The 21,402-nt window shown below is 50.0% G+C and overlaps 1 protein-coding gene across 6 annotated transcripts in view; it reads right to left on the reverse strand.

The window, feature by feature from the left end:
* dpr12 (defective proboscis extension response 12) overlaps positions 1–20,466 on the reverse strand; it is a 42,007-nt gene extending 21,541 nt beyond the window's left edge. For 5 of the 6 annotated variants that reach the window (XM_033378017.1, XM_033378021.1, XM_033378020.1 and 2 more), the window contains exon 1: positions 20,031–20,466. The gene's annotated coding sequence lies outside the window, so the exon portion shown is untranslated. The remainder of the gene's footprint in view (positions 1–20,030) is intronic. The other variant, XM_033378018.1, reaches the window with a different exon arrangement.
* Between the last annotated feature and the right edge of the window lie 936 nt (positions 20,467–21,402).

The following is a 21,402-nucleotide window of genomic DNA, read 5'->3' on the forward strand; positions in this document are numbered from 1 at the left end:
GTGGGGGAGAAAAATTGTAATAAATTAATTATGCTCGCTCGGGGTAACAAAGGAGGGGAGGTGGGCGCGAAATAATTAAAAAAGGACACGCTGCTTTAATGCGAAAAAAGTAATTATTTGACTCGCCCCGCCGCACCCCCCTGTACCCCTTTACCCCTTCTGTTTGGGGCGAAAACTTTTGCAGCGAATTAAAATTAATGAAAATAAATTTTCAGAATTGTTTTCCAAACCCTTCGCGCAGGGGGGGGGGGGGGTGGCAATGATTCGAGCCCAAGCAAAAGGACGAAGGGTCCTGCGAAGGCCCCTTGAAAGCACTTAAGAAATTTAGTTCTTGTTCTCAATCTTGTATCTGAGGTCGTTTCGGGGGTCACCGAGGCCGAGGCGGCCTGCCTTGTCCCTTGGTTTGCAAATCTCTGACTTTGGTTTGGGGTTTGTTTTTTTTTTGGGGGTGGGGAGGGGGGCGGGAGGCTCTGCTAATCTTCCAGCCGATTCCGGGTGGCATCAAACTAATTAAATATTCGATTAGCGAAAGGGCCAGGCCAGAGCTGACAAATTAAAATCCATTAATATTCTTTCGCATCCCGATTCATTATGCAGGCTTACCGACCAGGTTGTGCCCCCCCCCATCACCCCCCTTTGGTCCTTTGGTCCACTCGTGCACTTTTAATGCCACTATGGCCGAAAGCGCGCTGCCATTTGTTTATTTAATTAAGCCCATTAAATGAGGGCTCCCTCCCCCCCCCTGCTTAGTTTCTCCATATGCTGCCGACACACACACACACATGCATAATTAATGGGGAGCTCGGCGGCTCCGTCTGATGAGCATTATGACCATATTGAGCTTTGTTTTGGCCATATTGTGCCGGCAACTGGAAACCGGCAGCGACTCCGACCACAACCGTCCTCTGGCATATGTTCTATCCCCCTTTTAAGCCGCCTCAACTGACAACCAAAACGCCTAATTAGCTGCGGCCTCTGCGACAGCGATCCTGTTTCTCTGCCTAATGAAATTATTGGGGCATGGCTTGGGCCGTTCATTCAAAGCCAAGCCAGGGAATCGCCTGACCGCTGGAAACAAATTTAATTTATTCAAAATGAGGCACATTTTGAGCTAAACTTGAACCAAAAAAGTATACCAATTCCCAGCCAGGGCCCAGGCCCATATCTAGCCCCATATCCCTGGCCCTTTTCATGCATGGCCACACACCTCAGCCGCACATCCTTGACCACTGGCAACGGCACTGGCATGCCCAATTTCATTTGAATTGTGCCACAGCCACATTTTACGATAGCGATTATGCCATTTTTGGCGTTTTATTTTATTTATTTGTGTGTGTGGCCGGGCGAAAGGTCAGTGCGGCGGAGATACGAGCCGTGTTGGAGCCCATAAATTAGTGCACTTCCAGCAGGGAGGGGGGGGGGGGGGCCAGCAGCCACCTAATCCCCTCAAGTTTATTGAACTTTATGGGCTCGGATTACAGCCCAGGGAGGGGCGGCTGGGGGTTGGGGGTTGGTGTCCCAATTTATGCGCCTACGTGTGACTGACAAGTTTATGTTTTCATTTTTCGGGTAACCCGTAAACTTGCCCCGATACGGGGAGATTTAAAAATGAGTGGGCCACCGAACTGGAGCATAAATCCCTGGGCCGAGGATCCCAGGCCCGCCACTGAGTTATGAGCTCAAGACTCTGCTGGGCAGGGGATCCCCATTCAAATGAGGGCCAGCTCCCCGACCCGTGCTATTTATAGGTGCCATGGGGGGGTAGGAGGCGGCATGGAATTCCTTTGAAAACTGCTTGTAATGCCATTATGCACACTCGGATGCACTGGGCGGCATCCACCCACATCGATTGCCACTATTTGAGTTTATTTTCGGGAATTCAAACAATGCACGATGTTTACTTGGTGTTTCAGCCTTCAAATCGGTGTGTGGGTGGGGCGGAAGTGAGGCGGGGTGGGGGGTTGGGGGGAGCCTCTCCGAGTTGTGTTTAAAAGTTTATTTTTATCTAAACATCCAGACGCCGGGCACGAGCTGAGTGCCAAACAGCGAGTGTGTTTTCCTTGGCCCCGGTTCCAGTTTACTTTTGCCCTCCTCCCCCTACCCCTACCCACCCCCTACACCCCCCTTTACTCCTCTTTTACACCACTTTACGTTGCTTTACTTAACTCAACTTCAGTTTTCGTTTCGCTTCGTTCCAGTGGGCAAAAAGCCTTTCAGCCCTGAGCCTTTAAAGCGAATTCAATTTGCCGAGCATGTTGCCGTGCACTTTGCCCGCATTTATCGCTGTCCGTTGCTGCCACCCGCCCCCTGCTGCCACCCCCCTCGTGCTGCCTCTGGCTGCTTTGCTCATTGTGCCGGAATGACCAATTTTTGTGATTTTCAATTAAGTTAACTGTGAGAGTAGCAAGCTGCCTCCGCTCGCCGGTCGACTGGTATTTTTGTAGCAATTTAAACAGCTGCCGGGCTGCACTTGGCCTGGACAATCACAGCTATAGCTCCAGCTCGAGCCACGTTCCTTTGCGGCCAGCCAGGGCGCTCGGCACCATTAGCCGGGAGATTTATCTACATGCACTTGACAGGTGGCCGGTGGCCGGTGGCCGGTGAGCGGTTGAGCGGGGTCTGGCACACTAAATTGGACCGCCACTTGACGTGGCAGCCGGCAGCCTGCCGCACGGACAAGGATACATCGCCGCCGGGCTTCTTCTCCTGCCAGCAGGATGCTGTGTGGTCGGCCAAGTGCTCGCTGCTAAATTGGCTAAAATTCAATAAGTTAATGGCAGCCCCCGCACGCTGCAACCTGTCGACATTGCTGGTTGCAACCAATTTCATTTTGCATGTGGCGAATGTTTACTTTCAGCTCTGATTACATTAGGCATTAGAGGGGGGCGTGGCGGGGGGGGGCAGGCACATAAAATCAACTTCCAATGCCATTTGTCCAACGTCAGCTCACAATTTACGATTGACAAACGATGTGCGGTAGGAAGCCCCGACCCCCCCCCCCCCCCCCTTTCTGTTTGCCCAGGTATCCATCGTCCGCATGCGTTGACACACGTGTTCAGGGGGGAGGGGGGTTGGGTGGTGCTTGGGGGGACTGTCGAATGGCAGACAAACCCTTTTAAGATGTCACGTTGCGTTTTTTCGTTGGCCCTCAGATGTGTCTAATGAATGCTGACGCTGACGTTGATTCCAGAGGATGGGCGCCCACATGCTCCTCCTACTCCCCCCCCCCCCCCCCCCCCCCCACACACACCCCACACCGGATTCTTGCCACCATTCCCCGCTTGTTTTTATACTCAATTAGCCTTGACATTGATTAATACTGACCGTAATTTCATTAAATCGCCTTTTGATATGACCCCACAGAGCCCAGCAGCCAATCGGAGATTCGGCTCCACTCTGCGGACATCCGGCCGGACGCCCGCAGGCCGAGGGGCCACGACATAACTTCATTACGGCTTCGGGGCCCGTTTGCAGTGGCATGTGGATTCATGTCCGTGCAGGTTGTGGCACTCCACTCGGGCGCTGCGCCAGATTAACGAATGGAAAATCGAGAAAATATCGTGCCAGAAATCCACTCATCGGGGCTCCTTACTCGAGATTAATGGGCATTACAATGCATAGAAGGCAAAAAGTTGGCCACAGCCCATCCTTGGCGGAGCCTTTGGCGGCGACTCCCTGCCACGTGGGTGCCCGTCGACCTGGTGGCATATTTGCTCTTGTTAGCTGTCAAAATAATTGACATAAAGTGGCATGTGTCTTCGGCGTTGTTATTTACGAGCCCCACAACTATAAATAAATGGCAAAGGTGCCCCCACGCCACGCCACGCCACGCCATTACTCATCCCCAGCCGCATCCCCCTCCCGCCTGACAGGCTCTCCGTCCGTGTACAGAATTCATTTAGCCCTTGAACTGGGTAGTGCTCGGCTCCTTTCCTAATTTATCAGATATTTGCGCAATTTCAATAGAAACTGCTTTAATTTCATGCCTCAATGGCCTCCACTCGCACTCGCACTCACACTCGCACTCACACTCGCACTCACACTCGCACTCGCACTCACACTCGCACTCGCACTCACACTCGTGCATTGTTATTCACCGGGAGGCTGGCTAAAATATTTATTAATGAAATTGCTCGGCGCTGTTAAATATTTAGCCGTCGAGCCGCATAAACAGCTCCACGGAATACCGGAACAGCGACAGCGAAACCGACACCACGGCTGTCTCCGTGTGTTCCTGATCCGTGACGGGCGTGTCATCGGCAATTTCGAGTTCATCAAAAATTTAGCAGCTCCCCGGCAACGAGATGTCAAAAATGCTCGAAGAAAAGTTGGTTAATGGCCAACAGACGCTGGCAACGACAGAAGTTTAACCAGATACACACACGCGGGCTCGGGCTCGTCTAAGGAGATGCCTGAGTGCGGGTCCTGCCGAGGACTCGGCTTATCAATAAGTAGGTACAGGCAGCGTATACGCTGCGTATACGTGACATTTGCGGAAATTTGATTGAAAAATATCGAACACACTTCCGTGGGGCTCTTCCGTGGGGCTCTTCCGTGGGGCTCTTCCGTGGAAAGGAAGAAAATAAGAAGCCGACGGCCCGGGCAGGAGAGGGGCAAATGCAAAACGGCACGTAATGCTCTCTCGGGGGCCTGCCAGTGTCACCGATATGCCAGTGCGTGTGTGGCGCCACGTGCCAGCAGCGAAAGGGTAAGCCAGCCCCAACAGCCGCCGGGGGAGTGGCTTTGCCGGACAGGCGGCGGGCCGCTGACAGCTCACAGATTTGCAGCAGCAGTCGACATTGATTCATCAAAAATTAATCGAATTCGCTGTTTGCGGCGCCCGTGTCAAGCTGTCAGCTGTCGTGAAGGACAGCGCGGCCTCCCGCACATGCCATAATCTCCTTGAAACAACAATGCGTAGTGGCATCGACGGAATGCGGCCGACATCCTATGCCCCGCGCATAATTGGAGCTCGAACTTGCTGCAGAAAGGCCCGAGGCTGAACTTCGACCTGCTTTTCGCGATGTGCAATTAATTGCAGGCGGCACAAAGCGATGTCCTGCTGCTGGCCTTGCCTTTGCTGCCCTTTCCTTTGTGGGAAAGTGACAGTGGCTTTTATTTTGTGACAAGTTTAAAGGCGGCTTTATAATATCACTTTCGTCAGGCCCTCTCTGCGGCCTGTGCCTGTCGTCTGTCGCCTCTGGCTCTGGGCCAGCGTCTGCCAGATCGGGCCATGCGGGCCGGCTGCAATTTGCTGCACAATCTATCTAGCCATAGGCCCCTCCTCGCTGCACCCCGGACCACGTGGCGTATGAGTGTTTTGTGCCGTAAGCAAGCCACACCTTTCGCCAGGTGGCCAGGCGGGAGGGGGGCGGGGGAGTCAGATGTGCGGGATGCTAAACCTTCGAACAGCCGAGAAATCTGAGACCCCGAAACCAGAGCCCACCCCAGACCTCCCCCCCCCCCCCCCGACCCTAGAGCCCCGTCCATTCTGCCAAATGACCCATCCTTTGTTCGTGTCAATAAATGAAGCGTGATTGATTACGGGGAAAAGTTTTTGGCAAAATGCTCGTGTTTATGACAGCGGCAGAGGGTCGGAGGGGGGTGAGGGGGTGTGGGGCAGTGGCCAGGTGTGCTCTTGGGGCTGTGGGGCATTTGTTAGTGTTTATTGTTTGAATTTCGTGTAGCTTTGTTCAGCTGGCTCTCCCTGCTAGGGAGCCCCCCCCCCCCCCCTTTGGCTGGGAAAATATTTTGTCAGCCATTTTTATGCAAATGAAATAAATTTTGCATAAAAAGTCAAACATCAACAGAGATTTATGACTTGTTGAAACTTTAGCATAATTTCATAAATATTTAAACATTTTCGTATTTTCATGTTTTCACATTTTCATGCTTTCATGTGCTGCTGCAGAAATTCAAGCAAAATTATGCACAAGTGCGAGCAGCGCCCAGCACGCCGGCCCAAGGAAAAAGGATGATTATGTGCAAATATTTACGCTTATTAAGTCCCGGACGGACGGCTGACCAATAAGCGGGGAGAGCCTCCTGCCAGGGAGGTGAAAGTAGAATCTCCAATGAAATATCTATAGCTTATTATATCCATATGATGGTGAGGAGGAAATGCTCTCTACATCGAAGCCAGAGAACGATTCACTTCTCCTGGGGGGGGGTTAGGCGTCTCTTCAGGTCTGACAAAGCCCTCAAGTACTCAATTTCAGACCAGGAATTCCCACACACGAGTTTTATAAAACATTCACAAGCTAATTGCCAAAGCAAAGTCCCCCAATCCATTCGTACTTTGTGTTCCTCTCCACCCCCAGGTCCAAAAATGCGCGCTAACTACTCAATTTTGTGTGCACAATGCATTCCACTCGGTGCATGGGATAACATCGGGTCAGAGCCCATTGGCGTGCCGGGGCTGCTGGCTGTTGCCCAGGACTCGTGGCAGTCACCTCAATTAATGAGCGCTCGGCTAATTACAGGACTTAGCAACGGCATGCAATAATTCAATTGCACGGCCGAGAGGACGTCGCTTTGAGCCTGACATATTTGCATACAGCTACAGCGAGGCCCCCCCCCCCCCCCATTAGGACACGCCAACAATACCACACACACACACAATTACAGGGGGAACTTTGAGGCGACTCCCAGCTGGGCGATAAGAGCCATGAGAGGGCCGATGTTGGGGCCGCTTATCGGCTGCGCTTTATCGGACCCAACATTCCAAGTTAATTTATTTCGCTACTTTGATCTCCCAAGGACCAGCACGGAGGAGGAGGAGGGTAAGCAGTTGGTGCAGGGGGAGGGGCAGTAACTTTTTATATAAATTTGCCCATTCTGAGCGACAGCCAGGCCGGGACAAACCGGGCCGGGACGGGACACGCTCTTGCCATAAGTCCTGGCCAGAGTTTTCTGTGCGGCGACGGCCAAGTGTTTACAAATAACCAAAGCCTGCCATGGTGGGGCCAAAGCTTAGCCCCATGACAAGTGATTACACGTCCAATGTTGTTGATGTCCTCCATGTCCATGGCCATGTCCATGTCCATGGCAACAGGGATAACAGCCAAAGTTGCTCCAGCAACGGGGAAGCCAAACTCGCGTTCCATTACTGTCGCTGGCACTGCAGGCGGGCCGGACTAGACCACCCCCCCCATCCCCCACTATCCACTCCCTCTCCATACTCCATTCCGGTTACCATAGTTGTGAGCCAGCAGGAATCCTGCAGCGTTTGACACGCGTCATCGCGATAAGCGATGGATGTACAGCACATTTGGCAGCGATAAGCAAATACACTGAAAACAAAAAGGTGGCAATCCCTTCACGCAGGTGCTCCGATGGGGGAGGCAAGTCTTTGGCCGCGACTGTGATATTGTGATATTGGAAGTCGCATAAAATGCTTTCCAAGTCCCCATTAAAGTCCCCCACACAGCGCGCTGTGAGAACTCACTAATTTCCCATTTACACTTTTACGAGGGCTGCCTCCTGGTGCGGCTGGTGCGGATGGTGCCCGGTGCTCGGCGAAATTGTTTGCACAGCTTAACGACACAGCGTATGCTTGTGAGTGTCTTTGCCATTGGCAGCCATTGCTCTACTTATGCTACAAATACAAATAAGTGCCGCACCGCTCCGCTCCGCTCGTTGGGGAGCTCCTTCTGGCGCTCTGCCTCACTCACTGCCGCCCTTTGGCAGTGCGCTTTGTTGCTTTTCAGATTTTATAGCTTGCATTTGTTTCACGCTCACTCGACGTCAACGGCATTGACACACATACAGTCAACAAACACACACACACAGAGGCAGGGGCACTGCAAGCTGCAACATGGTGCTGCCCGTATGTGTGCCCCTCTGTGTGCCCCTGTGTGTGCCCCTGTGTATACGCAATTTACGAGGCGCTGTAAATGAAATTTTGTTCGTTTGTTTGCCGACATTTTGAACTTTCGCTTTGGCTGCTCTCCATTTAGTTTTCCAGCCAAAAAGAAAGGAAAAAATGCCAGTTTATGGCCTCAGCAAATTAAAGCGAAAGAATGTTGCAAGAAATCAAAGAACTCTGTGTGTGTGTGTGTGTGTGTGTGTGTGTGGGTGCGCCTCCTTCCGGTGTGCTGTAACATTTTTTTATGCCGCATCCTGCCAGCACTCAAATATGACAATATGGCCAGCCTCTTTTGCCAATGGAAATGAAAACGAAAAGTCATGAATAAATTTATTTATTGAATGACTGTGTGGGGGTGGGTGGGTGCCTCTTTAGTGAGCTTTAATTTATCGCTGCACGTCGACGACTCGTCGGCATGACAGCATAATTGATGCCCCTGCGAGGCAAGGTCGCTCTTAAGGCACTTTGGTCCGCGGCAAATTCAATTAGAGCCACGAAAGTCTCAGCTGCCAGTCGCTCGACCTTGTCACTGCCGCCGCAAAGATGTTGATAAATTAAGTGTGTCTCTCCCCCCCCCCCCCCCCCCCCCTCACGTGATAGGGGTATCCTTGAAGACGAATAATTATCGTGGAACATTTGCAAACATTCGCGAAAAAGAAAAGAAACTTTTAATTCCACCGTTAAACGCACAATTTATTATTTATGTGCGGCCCATCAAATATGCAAATGTGGACCGGCTCGGCGACAGAAAGCGCCACCAGCTCCACCAGCTCCACTGTCTCCACGAAAAACTGCCAAGAAAGGTGCGTGCCCTTCCCTAGAATGTGGTAGGGGGTGGGACTCCCCTCCTCTGCGGCGCGAACTACCCACAAATTCATCAAAGGAATGCCTGGCGAAGCCACCTTAAAGCGGAGCCGGCCCTGCGGCAGAGTTCCACTCTCCAAAGGCCTTTAAGAAGCATTCAGGCGACTGCCACGAGCATTCGCATGTCTAAAGGCCTAATGGCAATAACCGAACAATTCGAGTCACAACAAACGCATTCAAGAGGCCATAGAGAGAGAGAGTTTTTTTGTCTTTCTTTTTATTGAATATTTTCGGCTGGAATTTAATTTCGCTTAAAGCCAGTCACGTCTGTGGGGCCGCATTAAGAATTAAAATCTGATTCTGGTTAGGGCTTCCACAAAAACCCATCCAGCCAATGCATGGGCATTAAAGCCAAGTTCATTTTGCATTTTTTATGGCCAACAAAACAAACGAAACAAACAAAATCCATAAATAATATTTTATTGTTTGATTTTTCAGGACAGCAAAAAGGCAAAAAAAGCAAAAAAGGCCCACCAGCACTCGGCTAATTTTCCATGGGTTGGCGGCGTGAAATGGCGTTGCCAGGACATCCCAGAAAACTGCTTAATAAGCAGCGCAGCTGTCAACGAATTTGCTATCAATTTCTGGCCACAAAGCGTCGGCCATCAAAAGTTATGGCGCCGTGCTCGGGCTGGATAGCGCTATCAATTTCTAGTCCAGTGATCTCTTTAGCCGGAAGTGCTCGACGCAATTGACGAAAATGGCCAACAAGTAAAGGCCAGGTGCGAGTTTATTCGACGCTGCAGGCAGCCAGCAAATTAATTTTGAGTGCCAGTGTCTGGCGGACGGTCGGGACGGTCTTGTGGGCAAGGATGATGGCTGTTGTTATTTGCAATTTGCGCCTGGCAGCCAGTCCTGGCTCTGCCATTATGTGCCGCAACTTGCAGCTGCTGCCCAAGATTCTGGCAATAATCAAAACACAAACACAAACACACACCGGAGGAAGGGGCACACCACCCCCTGCCCCCCTGCCCCCCTGCCCCACTCCCTGCTCTAATTGCTTTCAATTTAATGAAAATTTTAATAGAAAAGCGCTTGGCTTGGCTCGGCTTCCCTTCCTTGGACTCCTTGACCCTTAAGCTGTCGCCATGGCGTGCATAAAATAAATAAAGGACCCCCAGCCGTATAGCGGCAAAACAATTTGCACTTAATATTGTGCCAGGGAATGTATACGGGACACACACACACACACACAGACAGAACGGCTTGTATAATCAAAAGTTTGCATTTTCGGGCATTCGAAAAGTGCATTTCATTTAAGTTTTGTATTTGCATTTTGTGCCGAAAACTTTCGCCAGTCTCGGGCTCCACGACAACTGCAATTGTCAGCCGGATTCCGTCTACGTCTACGTCTCCGTCTCCGTCTCCGGGATGGGGCACGGCCAGAGTGGGTGTGGAGTGCTTCTGGGCCCCCTGCCTTGCCTGGCCCACGAATCTCGGCCCTAATGAAGACGCAATATCTGAAAGAGCACCTTTCTGCTCAGATGGCCATATTTTTTTTTTTTGGGCCCAGCCATATTTCTTGGCCGACAGTTTGCGCATCGATGGAGCCAATAAACAATGACGAATCACTTATAAATTGTTGCCATATTTTTGGGCAGAAATATGTACTCGAGCCCCGGAGCCGAGGCGAGTGGAAATGGAAATGGAAATTGATGACGTGGCTGCTGGCGGCTGAAGGCTGACTGCTGGCGAGGCTTCTGACTTGTCGCCGCCTTAAAGGAGTTCTCGTTCCGCCGCGCTTGTGGCTGTTTATTCCCGAACATTAACAAAATAAATGACCTGCAAATGGAAAGGCAAAAAGCGACGTGGCCGGCCCAACAAAGTTTTCAAATGCCCGCGGGGGAGGTGATTGTCCCCAGGATGGAGACACTTTTAATTTTGGCTCCAAATGAGTCGCGATTCTTGATTGGTTCTGCTATATTGATTGCTGTTTGTCATGTGATTAGGGCCAACACTTATTAATCGCCGCTCGACGACGGCCGGCAGCCGACTAATTAAGCCAAATTGCCTGCAAATCGAAATTTTATTAAATTGCTTTCCCTTTGCTTTCTCCGGGCCCCAGTTCATGGGAAAGTCTTGTAAATGAGGCGTCAACATTTGGCAACTTTAAAAGGGTTTCCCGGTGACGGTGGGGGGTGGGGAGGGGGCTTCCCTTTGTAGCCACTGTCGTTTGGCATTTGGCTTTGTGGCTGCCCCCCCCGCCGTTGCCGAGGCCCTGGCATTTCCCAAATTTTATAATAATTATTATAATTTTGTGTGTATTTGCATATTTGGCTCTGCCGGAAGGTTGGCCCCTGGGCGGGGGGGGAGGGCCTCCACAAAGTTGCGGGCCCCATGAAATGTTTGAGGCATGCTGCATACCTGCCAGCAGGTAATGATAACGCTTGCTGGAGGCCCCCCCCACCCCTCCACTCCTCCACAGAGTTCCCCTTTGCTTGTGCCGAGCCCTCAGCACGACATGCCCAATAATTGTGAACAGGCCAAGTTCGGAGCAGTTGGTGCAACATTAATTGCCGCCCAGCCAGCCCCAAGCAACTGCTTAAATAAATATCTACCCAGCATAGCGGAGAACTGGCGCCGGATTGAAGGCAAGTGCGGCTCAGGCAGAGATACAAAGTCCTTGGCAAAAGCTTGAGGCCTGCTACCCACGAATGCACCTACATCGGCCCTGAACAAGGCACAATCAAGTCCTAGAGGATCTACTCTGGAGCACCAGTTTCTTTCTGGGTATTTTACAGCATAGAAATGCAATTTTCGAAAATTGTATGCAACTGCGAGCAAGAAAATGAGAAGAAATCCAGCATCGGGCGGCTTATTATTTGTGGAATTCTTGTGGAATCATTTGTATTATCGATGGCACATTCCCAGCCTTGGGGTCGGGTGGAGAACAAATGTGGCTCTTAATACTTTGTCACTGCAATTGACAATACAATGGCCCCTCCGCAAATCCCCAACGAACGACACAACAATTGTATCTCACTGTCGTGTGTGTCTGTGTGTGTTTGTATCTCGAAAGCAGCTTTTAATGTTGCGTAATAAATTGAAAAGTAAGCAAGCGTATAAACCACACCCAGAGCCATACACAGACCCATACACAGACCCATACACAGGCATCATTGTAAGCAATAGCTAGGACATGGCTATGGCACTGGCGAGAGAGGAGAGAGACTATCACTTTCAGGCAGTCATAAAAGTGAACTCTACAATACCAGCACAGATGCAATCCAATACCAAACACACAGATACTTATTGAGTCGAACATTCGAACAGTCGAGCAGGGATTGAAAAATTCCTTTGCTTTGTTTCGTATTGGGTTGAGATTTGCGCCACTCGTATTCTCAGTGCTTTCATTCAATTTTCCAACATCTTAACGATTTGTTAGTTGCCATCCCCTAAGCCCCCCCGCCGCCCGCCCCCAGCCCCCGCCCTCGACCCTATATAATGTCACGTATTTGATCAGAAAATTAAGGATCAAAAAAGCATTTGTGTAAGCATCTGAAAATGTTGTGATTTATTGCGGCACAGCCGGCTTGGCTCAGCTCGGCTCGGCCAGAAGAGATTTACAGGGATACTGGCACTGCCACTGCCACTGCCACTGCCACTGCCACACACTGATGATGTACGAGAGCCAGACCGTACTGGCAGCTGCCAGGCCCTGGGCCTCACTGTGTTTAGTTTTAAACTGGGACGTGTACAATTTAATTTAATCTTTGGATTTGGATTTGGCTGCCGCAGAACAAAACGGATGTCTGCAAAATATGGAAAATCTTTTGCATTTTCCAGGTCTCCTTTGTGCATTGGATTGATATTTAGAGGCTGTCGCCTTTGTTTGCCTGCTTTCTCAATTATCTGAATTACTCGAGTCTCGAGTGCGAGATGACAGCTCACTTGCGGCCATCACAAGGGGTTTTTCGGTACCACCAATGGGAGAGAGTAATTGCAATTAGCACAAGTGCCAACGAGCGTTTCAAATATTAATTAAATCTCCTTTACTTTGCTGCAACCAAATGCGATTAAATCCGCTCGAGATGCTCCTCCAGGAGCGGCTCAGGGCATAGACGGGGCTGTCAGCCATTTACTTCCATGGCACGTAAACCAATTTGAAATGAGCAACTGACGGATACATTTAATACGACTGCCACGCGTGTGTGTGTGTGTCTGGTGCTCGATGAAAACGATATCCCCAGCATATCGTATACAATTACATACTTGATTCGCTGTGGGGCCAAGGGCCAAAGGCCAGGGGTCATTTTGCCGATGATTCCTGCACATTGCCGCATTTATTGCCTGGTTATGCTAATTGAAAAGCCAATGACAACACAGCCATCGCGATACCGCTTCACCCGTTGCATATCATGTTAATTGCAGCTGCCAGACATCGCCCACGGATTTACAATTAATTACAATTAAGTTCGGCTGCAGGTGCTAATGCTGTGCTCTCGAAGAGGCTCTCAAGCGGGCGGTCGGTGCGCGTATTAATAAATACAAAACAAATACGGGGCGTATACTTAATCTGCGTACAAACAGTCCCCCCCGTGGTCCGCGGCCACCGCCCGAGGCCGAGGCCGAGGTTATTTTTGCTCTTTATGTCAAATGAAGCGTGCAAATGCCACAACGCCCTCAAAGCCCCAACATTAAATGCGCAGCCACCAAAAACATGCGCTGCGGGGCCCCCAAACAGGCGGCAAACTTCGCTCCGAATGGCTGTATATCTGTGCTGTGCTCGACAGTGCTATGCCGTGCTGTGCTCTGCTGTGCTGGCCGACTGTTATGAGTGTCCTGGCCGTAACAAGTGACCAAGGCTGGCCCCAGAGACGCGACAAGCGTCGTCTGTTTGATAAAGTCATCAGCCCGAAATCGATAAACCAAATAAAGCGGCCAATGTATACATATTTTTAAATGCTGTTGCTGATGTTTTGCCAGTGAAATTAAATCATTAAATATTGATGTTACATTTTTAATTTTAAAATTCATTTTTAATTTCCTTTTAATGTATGGAAAATGCACAATTTTCTCAGATAGTAGCTGTTTTTTTTTGAGTTTTTTCGAGTGTATGTCGGGAGAGGCCCTCCCCTCCCGCAGTTTCCGTTCCATTTGCTTGGCCTTGGCCAAATGTGAAATTTATTTATTTCCCGAGCAGCTTCCGCTGTCGGCTTTGCTCTATTCTTAATTTAATTAATTAGAGGCACGTGACGTCACTTTTAATTCTAATTGAATTCCGTTTTATTTAAAGGGGCAGTGGAAGGGGGGAATGGGGGGGAAGGGGACTACCATCAAAGTTTATGACGCGCAAAAATATAACAAAGCAATAAATTAATTTGTGCGCAGTATTTAAAAACAAATACGCGACAAACCAGAAATTGCAGCGCCATAAATTATGAATTATGAATTGCCATTAATGCAAATCAACAATGCTGCCACGCACACAAGTCCCTGTGCCACTTGTCAGCAGGGTGGAGCAGCAGGGTGGAGCAGCAGGGTGGAGCAGGGTGCAGCAGGGTGTGGCAGGGTGCGGCCAGGCTGGATGCGAGCGAATGGCTGCTCATAATCGAATTAGTTGCACCAAAGCACAAAATTAATTTCCGCTCTGCATGCCGCAAGCCGCAAAACATAATTGGTTGCGAGTAGGTTCGGTTTCGGTGCCCCGAAAAGTGTGCCACCAATCCCTGGTCGGAGCGCTCTTCCAGTTCATAAAACCCCCCCAGTTCATGGGCATGCCGACGATACGCATAGAATAGAGGCATCAACGCATAACGGCAACGGCATAGACCAGCGGCCATTGGGACTGGCCTGCAAATATGCTTTAGATGGCCATTCGGCTGCCAGATAAAAAACGATTGCTCCGATACGGGCCACAAACAATGCCTTGATCTGTCCCCCCTCCACCCCTCCCCACATACTTTACGAGACACACACACACACACAGTGAAGATTGGGTTGCACACACAATCAATTTTGCTGGGCGGGCTCTGTCTGTGGATTATGTGGCAGCTATTTGGGCCAAAAAGCTACGGAATGCCTGCCGTACATCTTTATACCATATTTTCAGAGTTTAGTATTGAACATTTTTGCCCTGCTGTCGGGGTGGGGTTGGGTGCTGCACGAGACATTCCATTCCTATCCTCGGTGCCAATGTGTTGATGAATTCCGCCCCGTCCCCGTCCCCGTCCCAGCCCGGGCACTCCACATGTATTGGCCGGGGCTCCGGCTTAATGGCCAAATCCCCTACGGCCAGCCATATGTAATATTTCCCGAGTCTTTGTGTTGGCCGTGGCCTGCAGCTGGCTGACAGGCTGCCAATACACTTTAAAACCCGCCGGGCAGCAGTTAAAAACTTTCGGCAAAGGAGTGGAGCGTCTTTCAAGCTCGGCCCAGTCCCACAGGCCCCAAAGTGCTATTACTGAAATTGAAGACATCTATAAGATGCCCCTCGCATACCAATAGACACACGCCATTCATGTGTGGCGGGTAGACGGGGCAACGCTTTTATGGTAATGAGCTCGCATTACAAGCAGCAGCAGCAGCAGCAGCAGCAGCAGCGGCAAAGGGAAAGGAAAAGGAAAAGCCAAGAAAATATTTTGACACGATGCCGACATTTGATAGAGCGGGATCTCCCCCCCCGCCACCAACCCCCATTCTAGCCGAAAGCATTCGCATCCTTTGGCATTAAAGTCAGTGCAGGCGTGCAAACTGTTTATTTGCGTAATTTCACTTGAGAGTCCTTTGGCTGCCAAATTGCCGAAAGAGCGCTGCACACATCCATTCTTCAGCCTCTGCCTCTGCCCCTGCCCCTGCCCCTGTTACAGTTTTGCCTTGCGTCAAGTGTCCTTTTGTGCCTCTACAATCTCGCACATTTCATTTGTTCCTTTGTTCTCCGTTTTTTTTTTTAAGTCTTCATGTCGTGTGCTCATTTCCCATTCCCCCCCAGCCCTTGTTTGCTGTACGTACCACTTGATCTACGGGCCCCCTCAAGGACCTTGAACTCGCTAACGAGCTGCCACACAACAAAGGGCCTCCAGTACGGGAGCCCTGTGCAGGCCCGGCCTTTAAATGCATCGAAACCGTGGCATCAATTTCAATTATAAATTCAAATTTGAATGTGTTTTTGCTTTGGCGAGCTTTGATTTTTATTCGGCCCCCAAAAATAGTGTCCCGCATCGTGCATATCCCGTGTCTGGCCATTATTTGTGTGCGCTTGGTCAATCGGAATAATAAATCGTGGAGGGCAACGGACTATTCCCAGCCACGCCCTGAAGTAGTGCCGGACGCGGAAAGAAAATAATTGCCGATGGAGAATGTCAATGGCTGGACGATAAAAATATTCACAAAGACCAAGCGAAGGGAAAACAAAACACACGAAAATACGGGCAGTGGGTATAGACAAGGGGCCCTTGTCTTGGCGCACTCGCAGAGTGGCAACATTTTGGTTGTTGTCCCTCTCTCTTCCTCTCTCTCAACAGAATGGCTTCAATAAAAACACCAAGTAAATGGGGGCCCGAGACGAAACAACAAGGACACCGAAAAAACACACACAAAAAGAGCTTTGCCACACATACAGCACGGGGCACACAGGGTAATTCTTAGTTAACGAGCAACCAAAACGTATTCACGCTTTGCTAAATCCCCATGGGATCGACAACACGGCTGGAGGCCAGGACAGGGAACTGATTCACTCTCCCACAGACGCCAAGGAGAGCTGGTGTGTGTGTGTGTGTGTGTGCTTAGGACCGAGTGCAACGCCGCTCTATGGCCATAGTATTAAAGGCCTAATTGCGGGCAATTACTTTGTGCTCGGCTAATAAAAACGTTAGAGATATTTGCGCATTTCAACTAATGATTTTCTGCTTAGGCCTAAACAAACACACACACACACACACACACAAAATTTAAGTGTCCGGCCAAGTGGCCTATGGCATCCGGTGCGTAAATTACACATACGCCCCGTATGACAGACACAACATCTCGTTAGCAGACCGCCCGACACAGTTGTTAATAATTCATTTGAGGCCTAATAGAACACACGACAAATCAGTGGACAGGGGGACGGCGTACGGAGGACGGCCGACGTAGGACACGCTCTTACTATAATTAGCTGATACATTCAATAATTTAGATCGAAACCGAAAACAAAACTCTGGACAGCTACATCTGCTAGCCGCCAAACAGGTGGGGCTCCGGCCATCCATCATTATCGATTGCCAGCCCACGAGGCCACCAGGCCTTGTGTTCTTTTCCAGCCAGCAATTAGATGAGAGCCCGTGCCGCCGTCGTCACGGTCGGACTGGGTGGGCAAACTCCTCATTAAGGGCTTACACAGTCCGTTAAGCGCTGGCAGTCGAATATAATTGGGATATTGAAAGCCATGTCTAGGTACGAAAAATGGAGGGTAATCTGATGCCCAGTCGGAGTCGCTCGAGCGGCCAGAGTTGATTATTTCTCAAACAATTGCAAAACTTCTGCAACTTGCAATCGAATGGCAGGCACTAAAGGCTGCACTGCCATCCGATATGGACGACTATCTGCCAGGAGGCGAACAATGCGGGTGGCACACAATGCCACACAATGGCAAAAAGTCACAAAAATAAATGGAAACTAAAAGTTGGCCCCGTTTGAGGCCATGAATAGGAAATCGAACGGCCAGCATCGCCCCAAAATGGGGCCAAGCCAAGGCCTGCGAAGGAATAAAATATTAAACGACTCGTGCCAAATGCAGTCCCATCAGTATCAAGGCTGGAGCGTGCGTGCAGACGCGACATGGTTAACATGACATCATCATCATGATCATCATCGTGCTGCCACAAAACAGAGGAACAGAACAGCAGTGACTCGTCTGCGGAGTCTAATGAATAAAAATGAATTTAAAATCAAGACAAAGATACTATAAAGCAGACATGGCAGGATGACGGAAGGAGCAGCGAGACGAGGACTAGGACCAGGACCCAGGACCCAGCGCCTAGAGCCAGCAGGCTGCCAGCCAGTCTACGCACTGATCCAGTGGCCCGAGTCGGCAGTTGGCCAACTAAATGACATGTCGTCTCTCGTCCAACGGGGCATGTTCCAATTTCTTTGTTTTTGTTCCTTCTACGAGTTGTAATCCTTTATTTAAATATTGTTTGTTTTTTATTTGCCTTTGCTATTATGCTTGGGGATATTTTGCATAAATAACTAGAAGAAAAACTGAGAGTCGAGTCGGGACTAGGAAAGTTGAAAGTCAAGCAAAAAGCAGCCTTCATATTCCCTACAATCACACACAGACACACACAGACACACACACACTGCTCATATGCACACAATCAAATCAAATCTAGAGACAAGACAACACTAGATGTCGGAATAACAATCTGAACAGGAATTTTGCCTCTCTGAAGTTGGTTTTTCTGCCACTTTTTAGTTGGGCTCTAGTTGAAATATTTGCTCTGTCATGTTTATCGAGACAAGTTGACTTTTCGACCTCGCCCCCATGGCCATGGGGCAACGAGGCGTATGATAAATATGCCAGAACATTACGCACTCGAAACGCCCCGAAAGACTCATTAAACCTCGCGCCAAGTGACAAAATGGCGGTCATAAAATATGCCCATATTCAGGTGAGGCTGGCTCCGTTTGGGCAACACCCAGGGACACACGCACAAGCGGAGGGGCGGACCGGGTGGACGGGCGGGGGGGCGTGAGACTTTGCATGCCAGGCCCCCGAGGTGACGAAACGGTCCTGCGCCTGTTGCTAGATGCCACGATGACAGTGGGCCAACATTGACATAGGACAGCCACGCCCCTTGCATCCTACAACCTGGCCACCCTCCTCCCCTTTGTCACCTCTGTGCGTGTGTGTGGTTATGTCTAATATCAAATTCACATTCATTTTGACATCGAAGCGGAAATACATTTAATTGCTTTCAGCGTGGCTTTCAGCGAAGGGGCCAGCCCTGTCATCCCGGCTCCCCCCCCCCCCGCCTCGTACTTTTCCAAGTACACACCTCCACAGCGCCACAAACGAATCCCTGGCTGTGGCACGTAGCCGCGACAACGACTTTTCCCATTAGCGCCGCGTCTCCCAGGGTTTGAATGGGTGTACAAATATTTTGCTTTTCTTGGCAATTTTCATGTGTTTTCATTTTGTCATTTCATTAGAACAGCACAGACCCCCCGACTGTCAAATCAGCATTTGCGTGTGGTACATTATCTCAGATAGAGATGGCTCTTCTGGGCGCTTCTTCCTTGAGGCAGGGAATCCGCCAGAGCTGCCTGGGGCGGCGCCACACAACTCAATGCTGCTTCTGATTAACTCAGAGAAAGTTAATTATGGCAACGCTTATCATGTACGGCGGCCCAACTTCAGATGCATTTCACGCTTTGACAGGGACATATTCTTTAGAGCTCTCGCTTAATCTCTCGAGTCCCTGCTCGACCGATTCTTATAAGTATTTTCTTTGTATATTTCGTATGTGTGCAAATCAATTATTAACTAATTTTCAATTTCCTAGCACCAGTGTTTAGTGTGTGATTAATATCCAAATATGCCATAGAAAAAGTGAACATAATAAATTATGCTTTAATCCATTTTTGTGTGTGTTTAGAGACTGTCGAGCCGTCGAGCGAATAAAGCAGAACAAAATGATAACGAAAATGTGCGTGTGAGCAGGTCGCAATTGCATGAATCTAAATACCAGTCGTCTCGCACTCGAGTACCAGCCAAAGAGTGAATATTCCGCTCATCCGAAAGGCAATGGACATAGAATGTCCGCATTGTAAGGCCTCAAATGGTAGTCCAACTACCAGAAATTAAGACACTACCAGAAGCACCGACACGGATACATCTATGAAGAGTGCATGGCTTCTACTTAATGTGCCACAGCTTAAACCCACCAAAACTATTAACAAGTTTTCCCATTTCATGTGAACATCCTTCGTTTAAATTATCACCCGTCCATTCTGAGCAACAGGCGCCATGCGTAAGGTCTAATGAATACTCGGATCATTTGGGAAAGTCAAAAAACTTTATTTTAAACCTTTAATTAGTCTTTCAAGGACCAACTTGAGGGGAATCTGTGGCCCAAAACTAAGATTAGCAAATATACAACCCCAAATACATACACTTTAACCTTTCAACAATAATGATGTGTTCTTAAGCTAATAAACAAAACAAATGTGGCAGAGGCAAAGTTTTCGGCTGCCTCTGGCCATAAACCAGTGCCCAAAACTTGCAAATCGCACATAAATAATCCAAACCAGAGGGGCCCCACGGCGTGTAGAGGTAAAAGTTGAAGTGAAAGTCACATTAGACACGTGTCATACTCACATGTGAGAGAGGTGGCCAACAGTCCTACGGGTTCTGATCGGATCGGGGGACACTCGCGACTTTCTTTCGACAGTGAAAAGTCCGCGCTCAAAATCAGCTCACTGACACACCTGGCCTGGGATGCTATCGTACAGGATACGATGGCCTATCCTATGCAGTGCAGTGCAGTTAAGTGCGATGCGATTTGGGTCAAAGTGCTAACAAAACAACAATGCAGCCGCACATTTCACAGTTGTCGCAGTTAACGTTGCTGCCACCTCTGCCTCTGCCTCTGCCTCTGCGTCTGCCGCTGCCTCTCGGTTCTATGGCGCTTCTGTTTCCGTTTCCGCTTTCACTTTTTGTCACTGCTGACTTTTCAGCTGCGTTCACAGAGTTGCGCTGACAATGTGTCGAGCAGTGGAGCACTGGAGCACTGGAGCAGGGCAGGCCACGCACACACACAGCCACGCACACGCACACGCCACACACGTACACGTACACAAAGTCGACGGCTCACATGGAGGCGTTGGCAAATTTTCCGCCCTGGGGCTTTATTGCACTGCCACACACACGCACACACACGCACACACGCGCGCACAGATGCGTCCTCAAGGATAAACAACGATGTACGGACACGAAACGCACGCGGCGGCTCTGTAGGCCGGTCTTGAACTTCTTTCCTTAGAATTTCCTACGATCTTGTGCCTCAAAAAATTTCGAAACGCACTTTTGCCGCCGGCAGGTCTCAACCACGTCCTCTCGCACGGCTCCGGCCTTGTTATTGTTGGTTTCCTTTGCTGTTCTCAGTGCTTTTGCTGTTGCTGTTGCTTCTTCTGCCCTTTGTATGGGCATCCGTGTGGCACAGGGGCGATGCGATGCCGTGGCTTCCGCAGCGGGCACAGCTTTCAACGAGTATACGAAGTGAACTGAAGGCACGACAACGACTGGCAGGAGGCCCGTGTCGGGCCAGCGCCAGGCATGCGCTTTCGCGCGGTGAGCGAAAGCTCCGCGGAAGCTTTTAGGTCAGTTACACGAGCCCATTCGTCTTCGCCTTCGACTTCGTTTTCGCCTTCGATTTCGTTTCCGTTTCCACTTCGCGCCGAGACACCCGCTGACAGCTGTTGGGCCTCGCTTCCAGCGCGCAGGCAGTTTAAGAGAGTCCTTCCACGGACTCTGTCGCTCTCTTTGGCGCTCTTCGGCGCTCTTCGGCGCTCTTCGGTTCGACGGCATTCAAATTCACTTAGCTGAAAGATGCCCGAATTGTGTCACATTTCTAAGTGGAATTTACTTTGCTAATATCACGTGCCTTTGGCTGCGGCTTGGACTCCCATCCTAGCAACGGGGTGGAGTGGAGTGGAGTGGAGTGGAAGGTGCTGGAAGGGAGGCCCAATGA

The sequence above is a fragment of the Drosophila pseudoobscura genome, chromosome 3, assembly GCF_009870125.1.
Source record: "Drosophila pseudoobscura strain MV-25-SWS-2005 chromosome 3, UCI_Dpse_MV25, whole genome shotgun sequence".
Taxonomy (NCBI): domain Eukaryota; kingdom Metazoa; phylum Arthropoda; class Insecta; order Diptera; family Drosophilidae; genus Drosophila; species Drosophila pseudoobscura.